This window comes from Nymphalis io, chromosome 13 (assembly GCF_905147045.1).
Source record: "Nymphalis io chromosome 13, ilAglIoxx1.1, whole genome shotgun sequence".
In the NCBI taxonomy this organism is placed as follows: Eukaryota; Metazoa; Arthropoda; class Insecta; order Lepidoptera; family Nymphalidae; genus Nymphalis; species Nymphalis io.
The window spans coordinates 8,487,280-8,512,590 of record NC_065900.1 but is presented as its reverse complement, the minus strand read 5'-3'; the positions used below and the strand labels follow the sequence as shown (position 1 = coordinate 8,512,590).

Below are 25,311 nucleotides of genomic sequence, written 5' to 3'. Positions count from 1 at the left end.
ATCAATGTATCTTATCTTAATGAACGCATTAATTTATATGATTTACCTATTTTATTCATAACTGGAATTGTTAATTAAATACCACTCTGATATATATAATTTAACGTTATCAAAATTAAATGGTAATGTAAATGGCACAGTTGCTAGATAAGGTAGGCCAAAGATTATATACGTAGTGAGAAATTGGCGCAACAGCCATGGTCGCGGATTTGAATTTTGCATGAATTGTTTTATTTATAATCTTCATTTTAAAACTGGTTTTAAACCTTTGGTAATTTATATTTTGTAATGTTTTAAAAGGAAAGATTTTTTTATAATACAGAAATGTACAACATTTATAGTCCGTTGGTAGATACATGTGCTAGGTAAACTTGTAGGTAAAAATAAGTACCTATTAAGCTAAGGGTAATTTCGAGCAACTCGATTTAAAGAAAAAAATGTTAAAATAAAATTTATTTGAATAATATTTAGATCAATAAAATAAAATAATATACAATTTCGTACCTACCTTGTAGTACACCAGTGAAAAATAATTAATTAGTTCTATTATTAAAAAAAATAATTGTTTTCACTATTATATTTAACTACTAAAGATAAATTACTAAAACATATAATTAAAAATATTTTTTCGAATATACATATTTATTATTTATAATATCTACGTACAAGTTACGAAATCTAACATTTTCGAACGAACCTCTTTATTCAGAACCGGTTTAAACGTATCTCTACGGACGCACCCATTTTTGTTCACGCAACAGATTTGCAAATAAATCTTCATTTTTTTGTTGCAGGCCGACATGATTAGCGAGGGGCTTGCTACGTGTGGTGCCACCCTAATTTTTTTTTCATTCTTTAGGCCCCACCCCTCAAGTTCACCCCGTACGGTTAATCGTTTACCGACTGTCGAATATTGTTGATGTGAATAATAATACAAGTTATATAACGTGGTGACTTCGGGTTGAGAAGAATCAAGAAATTTGTTTTTCAATAACATATTTAATGTAGCTCACTTAATATTCACAAAATACCTAAAACTATGTTTATAACACGCACTAAGCAGGTAGATATTGTGGAACAATATTTTTAAAGTAGGTATCTATTTTATATTCCTAAGATATCCGTATCTAAGTATGGATGTATTTCTATAAATATTTAGTATTTTTTTTACAATTAATAGGCCAGCGTTTGACCATTGACTTGCCTGATGTTAAGCATCGACACGGTCTAAGATATAGCACGCTTGCCTATAAGAAACCTGTTTATTCTGGATTTGAAGACACCAACATTGTACCTATCAGGAAATACGGATCTGTGATAGAATGTGTCTATATTAATATTTAGGTACTATAATTTTTCTATCATTAGAATTCAATGATTTATATATTCGTTTATATTTCTTATACCTTAGTTTAATAAACTAATACGTTTTTTTTAATAAACTTATAACAAAATTATTGCTTAGTGAAAATTGATCGAATTTAATTTGAAACATGAAGAAGCGCTTATATTAAACAAAACATATAAAATAACGTATTTTTTCTTAATTATACCTGACTAGTATAATCTATAGCTTCACAATATTGTATAGAGTCACAAAGAAAGGACAACATTTTACATTTTTCATTATTTTAAGGCCTTAGTGTTTTCGGAGGCTTATCATATTTTCTCTTCGTTGCCGTCGATGTTTTGCTAACGATTTTATTATACAATTTCCAGGGTACACAATAAAGAGATAGCGACTTCATTTCTTTAATAAATATTATAGTCTTAGTTTACATAAAGAAACATTAATTAAACTAATAATATATTACAAAGCTATTAACAATTTCATTTATTCTAAAACCTTGATAGAAACCAAGAAATGGTAATTATAATATATCTATCAAGGCAAGCTAGACAACAAATATGTATATCTTAATATATTGACATATAATTTATATATATTGACTACATTTTTAAGTTATTTTTAAATAAAAAATATTAAATTGGTAGACGCACGACTCCATCTACTTGCTTTAAATGATTCATTTTTAACGTAGCTTGAATTATATTTATTCAAGATAAATACTGTCTTATCACTAAGCTATACAGGAAGCGAACATCGCACATTTACGAAGGAAACGGGCCCCATAGATACAATCTTTGCTTTTTAGCGAGCGAAACAGGTGGCGCAGGCTATCAGTTTATCGATATTTTCATCAACATATTACCCTAGCAGACGACAAAATAATATTGCTGTACTGAATCTAAACACGCATGTAAATATGGGAAAAAGTCAACAGAGGCCTAAGTAAACTATCAAAAAACATTACGGGGTGCAAATAACAACGATCATGGCGTATGTAATGAAATCTTGCATCGGGATTAGTCGTCCTGTGGTGCGGCGCGCGCCGCGGCCAGCGAGGGCGGCAGTAATCGATGGCGGGCCGGGACGCGCGCCCCGACGCCAGACCGACAGACGCCCGGAGACGCCGAGCCTGGCCACACGTCCCTCGCTCGCGCGCCCTCACCATCCTTCAATGTTTACTTGTCGGCACGCCGCGAACAGCTGACCGACCGGTAAGTCACGTGCTTTATCTCATCGCGGCGCATCGCCATCTCAAACCTCGGTGTTTTAGGCTTCCTGTGATCATTTCGTTTGTGCAATGCTGACTGCACTGCAGGCCTGGTGTAATTTGAGTCGCTCGGGCCGTAAATTACAAATATAATGCGCCCTTGCTTTTTTATTCTATTCTACTGAATCCCTTGGGAGCCTGACGCACACGGAGACTTAAAATTGTTGTCTTCTTTACGAATGGCGAAGCTTTTGTAATTTATCCTTTATGTGACACAATGGCTTCGGACAAAAGACTGTGCGGGCTATTGTGGTCCCACCTTGCTGGAGGAGCTGTAAAAATAAAGTCCACTTCGCTACCGGTCGTATGTTTGCGAATATAATTTTTGCAAGCCAATCCTGTCTTTTCGCAAGTTTAGCGATCCGTGATTGGCTTTTGTGTTAACAAAAGATACATTGTTCTGCGAGTTGTATTTTCTAAAATTATTTCCCTGGAGTTGTGTATTGTACATATCTTATCTCATTTCACCTAAAGTACATACAATTGAATAGCGGTCAATGTATACTATCGATGTAACCCTTTCGTTTTGAAAATTCAGGCTTGTAATAAATCGGATTCTTTATTTTATAGATGGCGATCCCCGAGGCGTTATCGAGTGGGAGAGCTGCGGTCGGTGAGCACTTAAGATATTGCGTAGGCTGCAACAGAACGATTAGACATAAGGCATATTTCACTTAATTAAACGAACATATTAGACTATTATCATTACGGATAAATTGTAGCTGTGTGTTTAAAGAAACTTAAATTCTAACTCTTACCAAATGTTACAGGTGGCAGCGAAGAGAAGCGAAGAGAATGCGTCGCCTTCTGTACGTATACTGAATGTATCCTGAGTGTCTCATTCTTTCCGGTATACCTTCAGTATACGTAACAGAAGATGACACGGTTCGTCGCACGAAGAAAGAACACTACGAAGACAGTTTTTCCATCCGCAGTGCGAAGCTATTCGAAGATTTATTTGAAATGTGTTATTTTATTAATATTGTATTATTATGTGCTTATATTTTTATGTTTCATTTCTCATTTTTATTTTAAAACTGTATGTTGTAAAAAATATTTTATTGTGTCTTTGTATAATTGTAACTTGTGTATTTGTAACTGTTGTGTATTTTGTAACTCGTGTGTGTATGTTTATATAATTCTATATAATAAAATAAAAATTGTCAGTATATTTGTCGTTTCATTAGAAGAAGAGCTATTTTTAACAAATTAAATTTGTGTACCGTTTTACTTATTCAAACAAACCTCATAACTTAACACTTTATAACGGTATATAAACGACAGTAATAAATATTTTTATTGAAGCTATTAAATTTTACATTCAGTATGATTATTAACGACAATAAAATAAATAAATTAAATTAAAATTTACATTTATTTTTTCTAATCATAAAATTGCAAGAGAAATCCAAAACACTTGACAAATTTGATGAAACTTAGCATACTAAAATTGTCTTTAAAGATCAAATTTTATTATTCTTTCTATAACTTAACAGCATTTTGAAACAATGACATTAGACAGCATTTAGAAACATTTGTAACAAAAAAGATAAAGGAAAGCGTGTGATATTTAAAAGCTAGATACAATTAGATACCTAACGCTATAAAAAAAGACTATATATTATAACAATGTTTTATTTTTGGCTATTTCACTTATAGTCCTTACACATTAAAATAGAACAATCTCATATTTACTTAAGTTCCTGTACAAATATATATATAAGTTTGTCTCATGTACGCCGCTATTAATGTAAGTATCAAAAACTAAAATACAATACAATGTATTACAAACAGATAAACAATCAAAATATAACAATAAAACAATCTTTCTAATTTATATCTTAGCGTGTTTTGATATCATTGTATTTGTATTGTAACAGCCTGTGAATGTCCTACTGCTGGGCTAAAGGCCTCCTCTCCTCTTTTTGAGGAGAAGGTTTGGAGCTTATTCCACCACGCTGCTCCAATGCGGGTTGGTGGAATACACATGTGGCAGAATTTCAGTGAAATTAGACACATGCAGGTTTCCTCACGATGTTTTCCTTCACCGTAAAGCACGAGATGAATTATAATCACAAATTAAGCACATGAAAATTCAGTGGTGCTTGCCCGGGTTTGAACCCACGATCATCGGTTAAGATTCACATGTTCTTACCACTGGGCCATCTCGGCTTCATATTAATAATATTATAAAGGTATAGATCGTAGAACGTTCGTTACGCCGGCGCCGACAGCACTTCCTGAACCGATAACTTTTTACGATTACGAATGCCTCTCGGTCGTGTAAAACAGGATTTTCAGTTGGTTTAAATATATATTAGCATAGCTAGAGTTTGTTAAGTATATATAACTAAAAGGGAATTCAGTTCTTAATATGTCATAGCAAAATAAATATAACCATAGTCATATAAAAAAAAAGTATAATTCAAATATTTAATAATGTTATTACATGTACATAGAATATAGGTATGTTATTGCTATAGCAATTATTCTTTTAATACATATGTAGACACATCATGTGCAAAATATACGTATAATATAACGTAACGTATAATAATAAAAAATGCCTAAAGGAGAATAACAATTGAAAATACTAAAACCATTTGATTTTATTATTTTTTTTTATCAAAAAAAAATTCAATATAGGTAATATTGAATTTTTTTTTCAAATTTTGTTGTAGCGCCATCTGTGTGATACAAGCATAACTACGTAGTACTTTGAAGGATACTAAGTAAGCGGAAACCAACTTTATCTTGCTATGTATACTTGGACTTATTTATTTTATGGTATAAATATAGAATTGAAGTAAATTTTATTTAATAATAATGAAAAATTAAACATTTATTTTATATATGATACCAATTTAAAATTATTCTTTTAATTCATTTTAATTGTATTGTTTTCATTATACCTAAGTGCCTACTATCAGTATCAGGTATTCTAATCAATTTAGTTAATTTTATATAATTAGATAGGTCATATATAATTATTAAAAATATTTTATAATTATTAAAAGTTACATTATTTTTTCTTTATTTTACTTAATCTTATAAATGATTAAATAAGTAGAAAACACTTTAAATTATCAATTTAAAGTGTTTTCTACTTATTTAATACACTTAAACTAGCTAACTGTCTATTTTTTTCCCAATGTAAAATATATTAGAATCGGAAATAATAATTTATACTCTAATAAAATTTAAAATGTATTGAGAAAGTGTTAAAGTAGGTATATTTTTAAGTCATAAATGGTTATTAATTATGAAACTAATTTATATCTGGTTTATATATATTCTTTTTTTCATGTTTTTTATTTTAATAATAATATAACATAATACTACATTACTTATATTTTTTTTAAATATATATGAAAAAAATAATATTGGACGAGTTGTATTTCAAAAGTAGTAAATACTGGTCTGGATTTAACGTTCAAAATTTAAAAAAAGAACAATAGTTCTTTGTTTCAAAAGGGAGAAAGTTCAAACCCTTTGCGTTCGAGGTGAAACCAGGAAGTAAAGAAATGTAACAAAAAAGAGAAAGTTTGAAGGTAAATCGAACATATTTTGTACAATCCGCCAATGACAGAGCTGAAATGCAACTTTCTAATTTAGGTTAGAAATTGTCTCATCTTTGCACCATTTCAACGGTGGCTTTGGAGGTGATATTGTCAGTGTAGTTTTTCCTTTGATCTAGTTTGGTATACTTGGTTCATAGTAGCTATGTATTTAGTGTTAAATAGTAAATACCATAAACAAATCGGTTTTGTGACAGTGTCGGTATATTTTAATAAACTTCATCTTTTAATTGGTGTTAACGTCGAGGTAAGCTCGTAATCTATTTAATTCATGTTTATGTGATTAGTTCAATAATAAATAGATTTTATATCTATAAGACTAGCTTTAAACGTGTATAGCTATTTATAATCTTTTGATATTTATTTAATATTAATTTAAAATATTTTCAAAATTAAGATTCATGTCACTATACCTATTGAATATTATAATACATATATATTCGCATCTCATTAAATATTAATGAGTTAAAAAACTATAATAAATATCTTTCTAACAAGACTTTATTGTACTTAACGCTTTTGCTAACCGTACCGCACTTGGCAGTCAGCCATAGCAAGATAGAACTGAACATTCGCTTAAATCCGGACCCAGCATCTAACTAGTTAAAGAGTAAGCGAGATGAATGTATTATTGATATTGCGTCTGCGAAAGCAGAGTATCGAGCGGGCTGTTGTCATAGCAACAGACAATGGTTTTTGGGTGCATAATATTTTAGGCTGCGCCGAGGTGAGGTGCGGGAGGGAGCAACCGAGCGGCAGCCATCTTTAAAATTATATTTCCAGTTTGGTCGAACTCCTTCGGGCTCTAGGGTTACTTTTTATATAAGAAGAGATAGTATATGGAAAGTCTAATAATACGGTTTATTATGTTATAAATATCAAACAATGATATACAAATAACGTGTTTCGCGGCTTTTATTAGAGTTTACTTAAAAATACTTTTTCATTTGCTTAATTAAGTTTTTTTTAATTAAACAAAAATAATACGTAAAAAATGTATTTTGCATTCATTAACATTACAGAAGTATAGAATTCGTATTAAATATTTATTCAAAATAAATAAAAATATTAATGCCACCAAGATCTGAGTCTCGTACCTTTATCGCGGCCAAGAAATGTTTTTATTTGCTCAATAATCTAAAAATATAGGTTTTATCTCGTAATTTGCTTTATACTCAAACCGTAGCGAGACGCTGACTTCTGTGGTTCGATCTCTCTCGTAAAGCCTTCGATTAATGCGGGTCCGCCTGCAGAGCTCCTCGATTAAGCGATATTCAACAACCTATCTTCAAATGTTTCAAATATGATGACTTTTTCGGGGAATATCCTCATTATTTTCATTTTTAAAACATTAATATATATTTAAATATGTATGTTGTTACAAATCCTAATTAAATACCTATGTTCTTATAAATATGAAAATTTTATCCAGATAATCTTTTAATATAAATAAAAGCTTTTAAATATAGACGCTTCGATTTAATGTTCCTAAAACATTCTTTATCTAACATTATATCCTTAAGCTTAAGCCCTTCGTACACTTGTAATGTTTGTAGCTTAAATGTATTACAGAGTACATTTGGACATACCGCGCAGGAAGGTCGTAAAATAGAAAAAAACAACTGTCGATAATAACACCGATGCAATTTACTTGATAAAGCTTAAGATACGCTAGAATAAATATACTTTCCGCACTCCTATATCCTCAATCGAAATGATAAATTTATAAAGTATACTTTAATAAACGTTCAATAAAATCGAACACGTATTACAATTTAAATTTTGATGGTATAGACTTTTTGATAACATATTGAAATTTTGCCTTTGAAGTGGCATGTGTAAGCATTAAGGTTGTCTAGACATTCCCCCTTCGTTGCTCGGTCGTAGCCCCGGGCGAAAGGTCAGGCGAAATTGAAAACCAAATTCCGATGCGTCGACTTATACGATATTGTGACAATTTAAATAGTTTTTTCTACATAATTTGCTGACAACGCTAAGCATATATGCTTATAAGCTTTGTAAATGGAGTAGCAAAGGGCGTAGCTAATGCTACGTACCTACTAGGATAAACATTATTCGTGCATAATTTAACCTTAACTGTCAGTTTATTTTTTGTTGGTTCGAAACGCGGTCGCTTAAATTTATAAAAATCATTCAAACTTGAAAGTTGAAGCAATGATTGTATCACAGGCATTATTCAGGGAAATTAAACAGTCAAACTATAATTCCTCTCAAACAATAAGTCACAAAATAAATGCCTTGATAAATACTTTCATGTTATTTAGTTATCATATATCCAAATTTCAATTTAATAAGACCATAAGATAACCCCTTGTACTAAACATGATATTAGTTCTAAACATTTTCTGTACTATTTTTTTTTTATATAGAATAGGAAGGTGGCATATGGGCCACCTGATGGTAAGTGGTCACCAAACGCCCTTAGACATTGACATTGTAAGAAATGTCAACCATCGCTTATAGCCAATGCGCCACCAACCTTGGGAACTAAGATTTTATGTCCCTTGTGCCTGTAATTACACTGGCTCATTCACCCTTCAAACCGGAACACAACAATATCGAGTATTGCTGTTTTGCGGTAGAATATCTGATGAATGGGTGGTACCTACCCAGACGGGCTTGCACAAAGCCCTACCACCAGTAATTACAGTTTCTAGTGGTTTACAATAAAGTATAAAAAATAAATAAAAAACCTTCTTCAATTGAACATAATAATCACATATTTATATCATATATTTTATTACAAAAGCAAGTAACTTTTGAAAGAGTGAAGTCCAATAAAATAATGAATGTATAAGATATTCGTACAATACTGTTTTACGAAGTTCCATTTTTTATTCTTTGTTTATGTCACTTGTATTGCTATTCGGTGAACTTTAGAAAACGTATAAACGAAACACGTAAGTGTATTAAGTATGAAATTTATTGTGTCGTCAGCTAGCACGCAAGACAATGGGAGGTACCATAAGTTACGTTTAAATACTCCGGTTATTAACATGCACTGTAAGTATCCGGGGATAGATAAATTCAACTAAACGTCGTCAAATCATTATAGTGTTTAAATAATTTTAATAATGAAAATTAAAAATAATATTTGACTTTTGTTCTATTTCTTTACACAAAATACGTAGCAAATCAATGTAGGTGTAATTTATTCAGAATAGGGAGTGACAGTTCCGTATACGTCCCCATCTAGAAATATGTTCGAGATAATATCGTTTCGTAGGATCAGTTTGTGACACCTGATGCCGCCTATTTCGCAAACGCAGAGGTTATGAGGAGAATTGGGAAGAACTAAAAAGTTAGTCGTAAAATATCCGCCCGGGCCTGCGTAGGACGAGAACCTTCGATCGCTGTCAAGGAAAGCTCGGGAAACATTTTTATTTCATGCGACCTTCTGTTGGTTATTGTGAAAGTGAGATGAGGTGTTTGGATAAATAGATACAGAAATTGTAGTTTTTGTCTAATATATCTATGCATGTATTCGATACTAGCTATCTACATAAAAGTTAATTTTAGTTCGGAATAGCTCACATTAATTTATTTTAAAATAATAAATTTTGTATATTTTATTTGAAGTTATATATTTCTAAAAGAATAAAAGCTTTAAGTTTATTTAGACTATATAATATATATATATATATATATATATAAATCATATATAAAAATACAAATTATATAAAAAAAACCTTGATTTGCTGAAATTAAACAATAGCGTATATGTATCTACCTAGAACCTGCTTACTAAATAATTTAACACGATAAATTACGTCAGTCAATTTGCTAATCGATAGTAACCTTCGGCCTTACTTATAACCATTGTTTAGCGGGTGATTAGTTAAACAATGCAGTGTCTTCTTCTTTTGAATGTCAAATCAATAATGACAGAAAGAGAGAAATTAGTGTTTAAATAATATGTCGGTAAGCAACGTTTACAAGTACGGCCGTAAAACAACAATGCAAAATATATATAAGTACTATAAAAATATAAAAATAAAATGGAATTTAAATATAGAATAGATGTTTTAAGTTTTTCATCATTTTATTTAAAGTTGGAGAAATTTTAGATATACAAATCATAATGATATACCTTACATAAAAAATGATATAAAAGTCAAATAATAAAAGATGTAACGAAATTGCTCAAAGAAATATATTTTTTCACGTTGTGTGAATTTGGTTACAATACGAACTCGTATCTGCTGTATAACCTTGTCTGTCATTTACGGTCCTTTACTGTCCTCGATGACCTTTATGCTGAAACTTAGCATAGATAAGCGTAAGGTCTGCCTACGTCGAGTAACTTTTCAGATAAGTATCCTTTGTTGAATGTATTCTGGGCTTTAACGACTACCTATCTAAACATATATTAATAAGTAAATTTCGTTACGACAAATTTTCTGTATTTAGTAAATGTAAAGTAGATAACCAGTGGTTGTCCCACGGCTGGGCAAAGTCATCCTATTTCCTTTAATAGAACGTTTGGAGCTTGTCCAACCACGATGCGTTAATTCGGATTGGTGAATACATAAATACGTATATAATTTCATCCGACATAAGCAGGTTTACGATTTTTTTCTTCAGGTTTTTCTTCACCACAAATCTCGAGATTCGCTATAGAAGGAGTATGTGAATAAATTGAAAATTACTTTGTTAGTTAGTTTATTAGTTTTCTTTTTACATTTCTGCCTCTTAGCCAATCACTATGGAAGTTATATACACGTTGTTAGAGGTACAGAAAAGGACATAACATCTTCCCCTCTAGGCACTCTAGGGAACTACTACTAAAATATATCTACCAATGCAACTTGTACTGTAATGCAAGCAAAAGTTACATGATATAATAAATTTAGATCAATATGAATTATTTTTACACAAGAGTAGGTATCTATTTATTGTAATGCTTCGGGCGTAGGTACGATTTCATAATTTTAATTGGGAATCTCTTGCTGTTCTTTCACATCGGCGATATATCATTCAAAAGCATCCATAAAAAAATATTTTCAATAAATAGTATTTATTTTTTCTAATATCTAACATCCACAATATATGTATGATCTCTGCAAAATAATTGTCTTGTAAAACTGTCACGCCCTTTTCACTGCTCTATAATACTTGTACATAAGTACTTATAATTATAAAGTAAAACATTAAACGTAAAGGGTAGGTTGCCTGCTAATTACATTAGTTCACTGTTTCTGTTTTCAAGTTATTTGGTAATTAGTAATTACTTTACGAGAGAACAAGCTACTGCTCCGTTGGCTGAACCCTAAACCGTCGGCTAAATGGTCCATAATTATGTTAATCCTGGAATAAAGTTATGCAACCACACTTGTAAGGGTCCGACCCAACCCTACTTATGAAACGACATTTTGCACACTCTCCCTCTTGTGCAATATGGCTAGGCATTATTTTCTCCTTACAAGTGCATATATACATACATATTTACATCCGATAACATCTTGATTGAATTAAAACATTAAAAATATGTATATACAGAAATCACAATTGCGCCGTAAACTTTATTAATTAGCCTTATGGTAGATTTAAAGAAAGTTTTAATTAAAAAATCAAACATCGTATTCAATATGTAATTATTGTGTTAATATCGATCGTTTATTAATTTTATAATTACTTCGATTACAATTATTTATTTATCGATAAAACGGAATTATAATTTCATAATTTAACATATGTACGGTGATATCCCGAACCCTTTAGAATGTTTGCTTGTACGGAAGCTTTATTCTGTAACTGTTTCACGTAATGTATCTAATATGTAGATAGACGTAAGGTCTGGATACTTTCATACAAAATATAGCGAGGGAGCGCGACCCGAATATGAAAGAGTAGGGTTAGAAAATACGATTGTCTTGATTTTTAAAAATATATATTACGAATATATTATTTTATTTAAAAGGTCAACAATTTAAGCGTTTTTACAGATATCTACTTACATAATTATTTATTCGAAACTAAACATTTCGTTAAAATACAAATATTAAATGTTAATACAATTTGGGAAGGATTTTTTTAAATATAAATATATAAAGACATTAGTTACAAATAAAAATATTATAAATATCTACATTTTTTTGTAATTAAGCATCAAAATTAAAGGTCCATGTTGTTTAAAATCAAATTGATAATTAAAGATTTTTTAAAGAGATTTAATGAAAAGATTCAATTTAAGGAACTATATTGATAAAAGAGCGATATTATAAATTGTGCAATGAATATTAAGCAGTTGGTGCAGACGGTTGGCGCAGACGGACGAGTTGCGAATGCAATCCACAATGTTTCGTACTCTTAAGCAGATGCATGGTTTCTGTTAACCAATGTTTAAATGTTAGGGAACGTGTTTGCATTAGCTCGAGTATCGATAGACAAGCGATAATTTTTCGTACATCTCTCTCACGATTAAATTTCGAATTTGAACTTGTGTGTTGTTTCACTTCAATTTGAAATATCTTAAAATGTCTTCCCGATCCATCGATATCGATATATACTTTCTATATGTTAGTTTACAATTTATTACAAGGTCAAGGAAATGTGAACGTAAAAGTACACGGGATACCAATGAATATGCAAAGTAATGTAGAAAAACTCTATAAGTTTATAAATTTATGTATATTAATTAATGCATGATATTTTTTTTGTTTTTAAAATGCTTATGAAATAATCGTTTGATTGGATCTTTATTTAAAATTCAAAAAAAAAAGGTTATTTAGTCTGTTTTGAAGGCAGTACCTCAGGAGTACGATGGGTGCACTGATAACAACCATTCACACAAATTGTGCCCTGTCTCATTCGCCAAATTGGGTGCACTTCCAAACGAAATTCAAACACGCCAGCCTTGAAAACAACCCTCTTTGAAATTACGTTATCTTTGTGTCACTCGCATTATTTTATACTTTGTTTTGTTCTTTGGTACAACTTCAAAATTATGGATTTATAGTTTATCTAACAAATTAATTTATAAACGTTTTTTATATCTTATGTGCATTTGAGTTATTTAAATTGTTAAATTCAAAACCAAGTCCACAAATATATGTATGTACCTTATTGTTATTATGGTGACAGTTAACTGGTTAATCAGTTGTAAGCGTAGAGTCGTTAAATCCGCGGCCTAATTACAACGTGACATTAAAATAAACAAATTAATGCGTGGTACAAAAATACACAACAGTTGACGAATTATAAATAAAGCGGACAAAGTCAAGGTTTGTGGAGGCCCGTGAAATGCGTTCCTCCTCTACAGTAAACATCCCGTCGCCTCCCTCCGTCAACAGTATAAATTAAACCTTTATACTATAATTTTAAAGTTCATTGTTTGTTTTCAAGCTCGTTGTGTTAATATTTTTTGTTTTCAAATCGCTTTAAGTAGTCGCATCAAAGCAAAAGCTGATGACAGCGCAACCACAAGAATCGCTACGAAGAATAATCGCTACACGTTTTATTGGTCGTAATTGTTGTCATAAAAATGGTAACAAAAGTTGTTTTAACGTTCGGCACGAGAGGCAAGTTTATCATACTATAGTAGATACCACAGCGAGACCGACTTACACGTATATTATTGTGGGAATCAGTTTTATGATTTTTTAATTAGTCATGTCGTTTTTTTGGTGGTGTGTTTTGGTGTTCCCCAATCCTTAGAGGCGATACTATCAAATTAAACGTTTTACATTACGACTGTTAATTTTATGTGCTCATAAAATATATATTAAGGACAAAAAATAGTAATAACCATTACACAATTTATTTGATGCGTCAGTTATCATTCACGACTTATTTTAGTTAACATAAAATTCACACAAGTAAACCAATGAAGAATTTAAATTGTGCTTAAACTTTTCGCATAAGCAGATATGATTAGTTGACAATTACACAGCGCGTAATCCATTCTCACGTAGACTGGGGTAATTTAACATTCTGTATAAACGTAATACTCGGAACGGATGAAATGAATAAATTAAAATATTTAATTATGGTTCAAGAGAATGTGTTTCGCGAGACGTTCCATATGTTTCGAAGGGCAGAACATTGTTGCGTTTCCTCGGAAGGAGCAACGTCTGGAATAAAACACTTCTAATCAAAATTCTATCGTGTTCCTTCCGTGTTTTTCATGGAATACGAGCCTTTAAGGTTATTAATTCATAGACGAGAATAAAATCAGTACACGCTTTGTGTATCACGTTTTGTGTTTGTTTGTTTCAAGCATGGTTTGTGATATGTGGTTTTGTAGGCGTAGTCCGTCGTCCTTCCCGGGCGCCAACTGACTCATGCCGACGCTCGATTGTTCAACATTAAATGTCTAAAGAATCGGTAACTCATGTTTTTTATGGCCAACTTTGATAATATATGGAGCATTGCGAAATTTTGTGTTAGTTGACCTATAGATATATAATACGTCTATAATAATGACAGACGCTTTATTCGTTGTTATACATATATTTATTCTCAACGAAGTTATAATTTTATAGTACTTTTATAAAAATTAATTAAATTAATATCTACTATTTAGTAACAGTTATTTTATGAAATTAGAACAAAACAAATAAATAAGATAAATCTCTACATACCGACAAAGACACGTCACTTAACTCTCGCAACTTATGCGCTATAACCATAAATATTTCTAAGAGTTTGGCTCAGAGAACTTGATGCTTACTTTTTACACTATAAACAATCCCCTTCGCTCGTTAAAAAGAAAGATGGGCTCTAACTGCCCCCGTTTATGGACAGTAAAGTTGTTGGCACGCGTCGTGCAACGCGCGACACTTCTCACCTGATAAAATGGAATAAGAGCATTTAAGTCACATCAAAAATCATACAACACCCCTTTTAAAATTCCTTAAAAAACATTCTACTAAAAAAAAACGAGAAAATATGAATATAATGCCGGTGACATCAAAACGCATCATGCCTACGAAATACACTCATAGATGCTGCATATTATGGGTGCTTAGTTAAGCAAAAGATACGACTGTCATTCGTACCGAGCCGCTTGGGCGGCTTATGCTTATTTACATTTATTATAATTTTATTCTCAATAACCAAGATTGACCAAACAAAATGTTTGTAGTTATGGAGGAATTCTATTATGTAGGTACTTACTGACTACCGGTTTTAGTCAAAGTTATGTAACAAACTAGTAACGACGCATGAAATCGTATGTAGCTAATATATTTAAATTTATTATATGTATATATTGCGCTTCAAAAACTAAAATTAAAATAAACATAAGGATTTTCAAAATTGCACGCGGTGCTACGGTCGGGTCTTATCGCCAAAGCGGCAATCTCGTCTTTTGGCAGAGGACTGATTATAAAATGCGAGAAGGAACACATTATAACTAATCTTGACTTATTTTAAAGACAAAGAACAAATATATAGCGAGTCTTTGTAAAATTGATTATTATCAAATGTGGAAAGAGGTTAACTTAAACTTTATTTAATACTTTTAAAAAGGATTTCAATCTCTTACCTTTTCTTCAAAAATTCCGCTTTCTATAAATAAAATATTGAATCGAAGGATCGAATTATTGTAAGCTACCTATATATAAATCTATATACGTGGATTGAAACGAGCACTGACACGATCGGTCGAGTGCAGGTAGGGAGTCAGATAGCGTGGGTTATAAATAGGTAAACAGCGTAAATAGAAACGTTTGAATCGACTCTGAGCCACTACTAATCGATACGCAATCGCTCCGCGTCGAACCGATATAACTCCGAGATATTCAATAATGAAAAACAATCCGTATGCTTTAGGAATAAGGTCATTATCTCTTGAAATTGTATATATTGTAATTGTGCTCGATATAAATTTGATACAAGGAAACGTACACGTGTGTAACGAACAATACACGTAACGAAGTGTGTGACTAGTTAAAAGTAAAATACCAACATGTCGGAGCTTCCTTAATCAAAGTAATGGAATATGTAAAGTGTGGGTTTCGAGATGAGTCTGTTACGCTATTTCTAAAGCCTCTGTTAAAGTTATTGTTGTATATAATATAAACACGGTGAGAATGAATACACATGCTATATTTAAAAATTGATTAGCTTGATTTACAAGTAAATATTTTTAGGTAAAAAAGTACCTCCATCATTATAAGCGTATGTTTAAATTACATTAATTAAAATTAATTATAATTATCTGACTCGATAATCTAAATATTTTTATCAAAATTAATAAAAAAGTTGCTTTATTTATTATATATTAAAAAGTTATCTTACGAAATCACAGTCAAAAAATAAAGATTTATTTTGGAAATTTATAATCCTATTTAAACATTGAAAACTTTTGTTTCTTCAGCGGAGATATACTCTCGTTACGCGGGAATGTAATGAGCAAAGTTCGGACAGAATGGGGTCGGGATCTCGAATAAAATCTTAAAACTTTCTACCCTACTTGTATAAATTTTTCAAATGAAAACTCTTTGATTCTCCTTTGAAAATTCATGAAATAAAAAGAACAAAATGAAATAGTTCTGAACGCTGAAACAAAATGGCGTTAACCTACTTATATAATTCAAAAACTACTTCGTGTCTTTCGACATATTACCCAAAAGGTTAATTGGTTTTGAAAAGTTACATAAAAAGTTCAAAATAATAACTACTTCGAACTCGGATTGAATTGAAATAAAAAATATACACGAAAATTAAAATTTTTTACGATCGGATTTTATAGCGTTTTTATTATTTTTCAATTGCCATCGGTTGACAATCGGATCCGTGTTAATTCTAGCAAAATATGTGTGTGAAACTCGAGCTATTAACATGCAAATTGAAATTTAATTTACAAAACGTGCAACGTACCTGTACTATATACGTAGGTACTTGGATTTTTGTTTCGAATGAGATTTTGTCTTAGTTCCACTAAAATATTAATGTATAGTAGATAGACATTTGAATTTTAATTAATAAACTATGAATATATCACATCATTAATTTAAAAGCTGCATTTCATTATAAACGTGAATCAAATCAGCGAAACGAAAGAACGACTAGCGCAATTCTTTTCATCAATTAAATTACTTGTACGTTACGCATACAAAATATTCACATAAAATCCGGAGCAAAAATGTTGATTAGCCAATCAGCAGATTCATTTACGTATTCAAGAGCTAATATTACGTCGGGAGTGCGCGATTTAGCCGAAATTAAATCATTACACACACCTGCGTTCGACAACGTAGCTTCCTTCTAACACAATCTCAATTACGATTCGAGGATTTTGCAGATTCGACCTCCACACTCTTAATTTTATACGTCGCAAATCAATAACATAAATTCAAAAAAGTATTTACTATTTCTTTAGTTAAATCAATGATCTTCTCTACCTGACTATAACCATTCACGTAATGGCATTTAAATTTATGATGGTATTTTATAGTTACTTCAGCATCCGACCTGATTTAATTCTTGGGGAACTAATTCATTACAAACATGTATAATCGAACGATTAGTTACACGTGTCGACGAAGCTTCGGCTCCATATTTTATTACACCCCACATTTTTCCAACCTCGGAGTTTTTCTTAAAAATATTTATCCAATCGGTGCCGCCTCATCACTTATGAAAAACCGTTTCTCTTCAGAGAGCCCTCTATAAAAAGATGATTCCAAATTAAAATTAAGGTCTAGCGTAACTAATGAAAAGAATGTAATAATATATTTTTATTTGTTATTGTAAAATGGAATCTAGTAAAGCGTAAGTAAGAGAGTTTTCCCTTGAAATTGATTGTATTTACGACTCGTTTTAAAATATCGCTTGTCAAAATAACTGGTTGTTTTTCAAGATACATTTGCGTTGTGGACTAACCCAGCATTGAATTATAGAATGAAAGAATACTAAGCATGTCGATATTTTAGCTGAGTTAAATAAAGCGTTAATAGCCGTCCCGTGTTCGTGATTTGAGTTAGGTAATGGTCTATTTTATACATACATAATACTATTAAACTCATTTCAAATTGTATTTAAACTCTTTCGGAATAATCAATTATTTTTCTAACATTTTATGATTATTAATGAACTCTTGGTGTTGCTGAAAGTATCCTATACATTTTTAACAATATAATTTAAGATAGAAATATAATATCAAAGTTACGTTTTAAGATAAAGAAACTTCGAGTTGGTTCCTTTTTAATAAAATGTATTTGCTTCTGTCTCTTCATATAATCAGCAAATAAAAATTCATAAAAAATATATGTGTATCAACAATATTTAACATACGAGGAACTTTATATATTTCTCTTTGACATTGGTTTATGTCGACATAAATATATGAAGTGCTTAATTTTTCCATTTACACGAAATATCTCATTCGGTAAGTACATGTAATGCTATCGGACGTAGGTTTGTATTTTATTCGTATGACTTTTATTGGTAGGCATATCATAAAGGCATATGTAAATGGGTAAACATAAGTATACGAAATATACCCGTTCCATCGGGCAAGTCCATTAACATCAAGCATTATGGAGGCCGTATCTCGAACCCCAAGCAACGCTGATAGCCCCAGCGTTCCATTAAAAGAAACCATAAAATTACATTATTATGTGTTAATATTTTCAAGAGAAGGAATGACTTCTCAGTTTCCTGCTTGACAAATTAAAAAATCGTCTTCATTTCCCGATTAATCTTTATTTATTATCAATCTAATATATGCGCCGGATTGATACTTGCTTCTTTGCAATTAACCCTTGCCTTATTGAGTGTAAAATTGCTTTTTTCTTAAATAAAGCGTTGTTAAACGGGAAGGTTGTAATATTAACAGTTTATTACGAACTTATTTGTATGTAGATGTTAATCATTGTTTTAATTATGCATTTAATTTATTTCTCTGCCATTAAATTGCAATAAATTAGGATTAAAAATAAAGCGCATGCCATAAGTGAATTACATATATATAAAATTTAAATAAACATGATGTAATCTTGGTAAAATAGTAGATAGACATCAGTACAAGTCTATAAATACACTCATATGGAAACCCACGGTATATTTTAATATCAAATACTTTTTTCGTTCATCTGTATGTCTAATCCAAGCTTAAAACGCAGTAAATATAAAAGCTTATATATAATTATTTTAATTACTTAACTACGACTTATTTTAACACGTCGCTTGTCAAAATAACTAGTTAATTTTCAAGGTCCGTTTGCGTCATGGACTAACCCAACATTGAATTATATTATACGATTTGAATTATTTAATAATTTTATCGAGTTCGGTTATAGATTATTTTATAAATATATTGTCTTAAATTGTATTAAGATTCTTTTGTCATAATATAGTATGTGCGCTAATCTATTTAAAAATGTAGGGTTTTCTAATAGGTAATTTTAGGAACGGCAGAAAATAATAACAGCTAAGTCAGAAATACTAACTATCGAAATGTTTGATCGTAAACTTTATATGAAATTTGTAAACAACTTTAATCTGGGCTTATTGTATGAGTAAGTATTAGAACACAATAATAAATAAAGTGTGTTGTATCGTAGCGTTAATCTTTAATCGATCTGGCTCGGAGCTTAGAGGAATTTAGTTTCATCGGTCTTTCAATACCTGTCTATGTATTATGTTTTTATTTTATTTAATGTATATTTCAAGAAAACCATTGTTTGATGATTGATGAAAAAAAAACATGATATACATATAATGCTAAAGCACTCAACTCTGATTATGTCACTTTCCCCAATAATGAAACTTAATTACTACATAAGTTTTAATATCATTTTTACTTGCAAGATATACAAGATATGTAGATTAAGACGAATACATGATTGCTATTTCTTTATTTAGAAACAGAAAAAAAAAATTTACATTAAACCTTTGCGCACTTGATTACAAGTCTCGAGTCACGGGCGCCGTATTGTAATTAAAACTGAAATAAATGCAGTCTCATAGTCTTTCAATAATTCATCGATAATTTCACTTTTTTCTTATGTTAAAGGTCACTTGTAATCACTTTTACGAAAACACTGTAGTGATTAAGAAAGTCATTCCAATATACCGGCCGTTATTTATAAAATCTCCTTTAATCTTTCGACATTATATTGACCCTGCAATGTTTTTTATTCGCATTATTAAAACATGAAACATCATACGAAAATTTTAATAACTTCGATGTTTACATGTGGGTATCGTAAACATCGGAAGTTATGGCTTAAGCGATCGTTTTTTGGCTACATCTCTATTTTAAATCAAAATAAATGTAAAAAATTCGATATAAGTGCGTAAATGATTATTAAACTGTATTAATACCTCAATCGAATATCTGTACGTATCTAAACTGACGAAGATAAAACAGTAAGCGTGGAAGGTCGTTTATATTTAGTCGGAATAAGTAGGTACGGTAGGTACACGTTTTGCAGTAGAAGGCCGAAAGGCAGTTACTTTCAGATGTCTCATAAAATTAGTATATAAGTGCTTGTGGATATTATCGGACCTGTTTTGAACTGAGCCGAACTCACATGAGGCCTGTAGGTACGTAAGATTACGCCTGACACCTTATTAACTTAGGTAGATATACAGGATTCATACATTACAGCATCGTTCCTTATTATATTATAATATTTGTACTTAATATATTATAACTTACGTCGAATAGGCGCAGTGATCACGTTATTGGTTTATTGGTATTGAGTTCATATTCAATTAATTTTATTATACAACCTTTAAGTAAGTTGTCTTGTACTCATAATATTGAATTTATTCATAAATTAAAAATAACGTATATAACATACTAAATATTGTAAACAAATAATGATATTTAATTATAAAAATATGTAGAGACAAGATAAAATTAAAATCCATTACTAAATGGCTCTTGAGAACCTTAAATTTAAATCTTTGTCTTTATTGTATTTCGAATGATATTGAAATTAATTCATAGAATTTTGTCTTCTGAGCTCCGATGATCTAGTAGAATAAAAGAATCTAAACGGAAGATTGCGGCTTAAACACGAGCAAACATCATCTGTTTTCTCATCAGCGAAGGATTAGGACATATCATGATGTAATCTGCATGTTTCGAATGAAATTCTGTCAACCATACGGTCCAAATCTTTACCCAGACATTTACTGGCCGTTACTTTTACTTTTTACTGTCTTCTTTCTAGCTATTAATATTTGTAAATACACGAACAATAATCAAATTTATACGAATAATTAATTATACTGACTTGATAGTGCCTCTATGATTATATTTTATAAGACTAATATTATCAGTTCAGTCATTTACTCGTAGTTTCCTTAGACAATTCAAACTTGTACTTATTACGGCTTATAATCATAAATTAACATTAGAAGGATATCGGGAGTAACGTCTTATTAAGGACATAATTTATAGACAAATCAAAACATTATAAATAATAAACATAATGATTACTAGAAATATTATTTCCAATAAGTATGAAATATGGTTTTTAATATCAAACAGAATGCTTTTAAAGACGAATTATTGATATTAATTCTCAAACGGAAACTAATGAAAATTCATCAAAAGATTAAAACGCAAATTTAAATAATTTCGGTAGGTATGAGAGCATTAGTGAAGTAAGACACGACGTGCAAAACCGTTTTATATAAGATCAAAATTGTTCGAATTAAGAAATTGAACGTCTCAAATTATTTATCATCCATAATTCTCGTATATTGCTCATTAGGGTAACAGTAGGTACGGATGAAAGAATACGCGAAATCGTTTTTAACCTTAGCCAATGGTTACTTACTACCGGCCCATGTTTGTGCGCCATCAAGTGGAGTATTTTACGGCTACACCCGACAGTAACTTACCGCAACAAGCCCTCGCTCTCGGTTAATGAGACAGCATCGTTTTAGTGTCACAAGCAACATGGCACAATGTTGGTGGAGAATTAGTTATATTGTAAATTGACCGTGATATATCACTAGATAATTTGATCATAGAACACGCGTGGATGTTGTGAATGAATCGTAGAAAATAACTTACGATTTTAGTGGAATTCGCTAGATCAAACTCGTGCTAAATATTGACTAGAATTATCTATGCTTGATTGTTGTGTGGCCGGTTTAAATGAAATGTTTCATCATTTCAACTGGAAATCGCTTATTTATATATACCGAATTTACATTACATTTTGCAAGGCTATTAGTTTTTATAAAGAAAAAAATTAAATTTATAGAATAGATGGAAAAAAAAAATTGTATAATGGACCGCCCGCTGTGTTGATACAAAGTTTTTAAATTTTTTCGTACGTTTATTTATAGTTTTTTATTTTCAATCAAAATGTACATTAATTTAAGCTTAAAATGTATAAACAATGAAATTATAAAATCAATGATGTCAAAAATAATCAAAATTTATTTATAATTTATATTATTATCAGTTAATGCTAAATTTAGGAATTGATTAATATTATATAAATTAAATTAATAATCAACAATAAAATTAAGGAACGTTTCTGTACTCTGTACTAAACCTATAAATAAATATGATATCAGATATGAAACCTAGTGATATCAGAAACGTTTCCTTCTAATATAGAATCATTGTATGCAAATCGGACCTTAAATTGTAATAAAATCACGCCCAAAGAAATTTTACATAAAAAAAACCTCGTTAGTTTTTATATTCGAACCACATTTTGTGAACCGTGTAGCTTCTAGTATCGAGTACAATAATCTATTCGCCACTGGGTACATAGTCCTAAATCAATTGAAACTTGTTGTTTTATGTGAGTGTAATTGAGAATGTCGACGTCACCACTCCAAACACATAACAAGATACAAATTGCAAGATAAATAATCAACGTCCTTAGCAATTGACTCGTATGTCTCATTAAATAATATTTAGTAGGCTAGAGAATTGCTTTATTTGCGATCAGTTAATAAATATCACTTAAATTTGATTAAAATATTGTTTATTGGGTGTTATATATTATGTCAACTTAAAATATATTCTAGATAACTCTTACATTATTCATCGAGTCGAGTCTACAAAATCGACTTTAGAAGTCATGCTTTAAATCCAACGTATTATTTGAATTTTGTTATTGCTTTTCAATGCCGATCAATAGTTAGCGTATTTACGGCAATTCAAAGGTACAGATAGTAAATATACCAAAGTCAGAAATGTTTTCAATATATTTTCAATAACAAATATGTCTCGATTCGGTTACACGAAAAAGGTAAAAAGGTATTAAATATTCTCACCGATACAAGAAATAAATGCATAGAAAAATTCTTTCTTGTTATAGAAAAGGCGGGAGAGAGCTCGGGCCGCACGTCGAGGATGCCTACATATTTTATTGACCCCGCTACACGCAGCCGAGGGGACAAGACCGGGACAAGTCCGAAGATATCTACGACACTACATATGTACCTATAAGTCGTTATCTTAGTACGATATAAGAATACATTTTCTTTTATAAATACTAAATTAATTTGAAGATATAGGTAAAACTTGTTTTTGTCTAATTTTTAAATCTGAATATATGTACCAAAAAATATTATTTATAAGTTTATTGAAGTAATTATGAAAATAAATAAATTAAAAATTGCCAAGCTATTTACTGTATGGAATGATGTCGTAAGAGCTAGCACAAAAACTCTCTTAAATTCGAAGTATCCTAGGATTTTTTGCGCTGAGCGCATCTGAGCCTGAAACCTTTGTGGTGCGGAAAACCAATCCTCCAGCAAACGCATTCCTCAGGAAGGATGGCATCCGAAAGGACAGCCGTAAAATTCGACTAAATTATTTTCTTTCGTTGGCTTGAATTCAACCACAATATAAATCGCTTATCCGTTGTATAATAAATGGGTTATTCAATATAAAGACAAGTGAATGAAGATCCCTATCAATAAATTATTACTGATGGTTATAATTATTTTTTGTTTTGAAACTTAAATGAAAGATACAGTCCTAATTATATGCAGGAACCGAATCTAATATAATTTATTATCTACTGTCCGTAGCCAATATAACTTATAAAATGGATATAATGTATAACAAATGTCAGAATTCAACCGAAATACAATTTAAATAATCGATTTTTATTTTAGTTACAACTCCTTAGTACATAGTATTGCTTAATTATACTGTATTTTTAATAAAATAAATTAGCATATCAGATATTTAAGCGATAACGTTTCCAATTAAAGTATATATTAACATTTAAAATTCGTAAGAAAAAAAAAACAAATCTTCAAACATGTTTCTCTCCCGTCACAGCCGGTGTACCTCGCGTTGTTCTTTACGGCGTATCAGTCGGTGCGGTATTCCCAAACTGCACTTCAGGGCTCCGACCGGCTCAAATAATATACTACATATATAAATGTACACCACGCACCAATACTTGCATACAAAATTATTTATCTATCTTTGAACTTTTAACTTTAAAATGATATTTACTTCTTGAAATGAGTATAATATTTTTAAAAGTGATTTAATGACATACTTTATGTACCAACTATTATATGTTTTACAAGCAATATTTTTAAATGTTTAATAACGTAATTCTTATATACGCATAATAGATACCAAAGCGTAGCCTAGTTTAAATTACATAGATTAATGTATTTGTGTGGATTAAAGGGTATTTTCTGAAGATTTTCTTGAAATCTGTTGAATTTTACACATTGTTTTAAATACCTACTAAAGACTTCAATTATTAATGTGAATGAATACAAAATGAATGAAGTTGCGTAGATTAAAGCCCCGTCACCTTAAACTTTGATATGATTTCCAAACATAAAATTCATATTAATAAATTTCCCTTAACTTTAAAATAATAAAATAAATTATTTATTTACAATCACTGATATTTTTTCAACACAAGAAGCGGTGAGTTTTTAAATACCAGGGCTTAATAAAAAAAACATTTCGTATGTAAATATACTACGTTAAAAACACTTATACTTATTTCTAAGTCTATAAGTTGAGATAACTTCGTCATTAAGCGTTAATTATTGTCGCCATATCGTTTCAGTAACGGAATATTAGACGAATAGGTAAGTATATTTTATATAGTTTTATTTATACATTCAAAATAAGGCCTATTAAACACGAGTCGCGGCTTTTCACACTCATTAAGCACCTGTCT

The 25,311-nt window shown here is 30.5% G+C and overlaps 1 long non-coding RNA gene across 1 annotated transcript in view; it reads right to left on the bottom strand.

Moving 5' to 3' along the window:
- Positions 1 to 1,549: 1,549 nt before the first annotated feature.
- Positions 1,550 to 25,311, bottom strand: part of LOC126772647 (uncharacterized) — a 78,871-nt gene continuing 55,109 nt past the window's right edge. The window contains exon 4 of the long non-coding RNA XR_007669675.1: positions 1,550 to 3,256. This is a non-coding gene — a long non-coding RNA (uncharacterized LOC126772647). The remainder of the gene's footprint in view (positions 3,257 to 25,311) is intronic.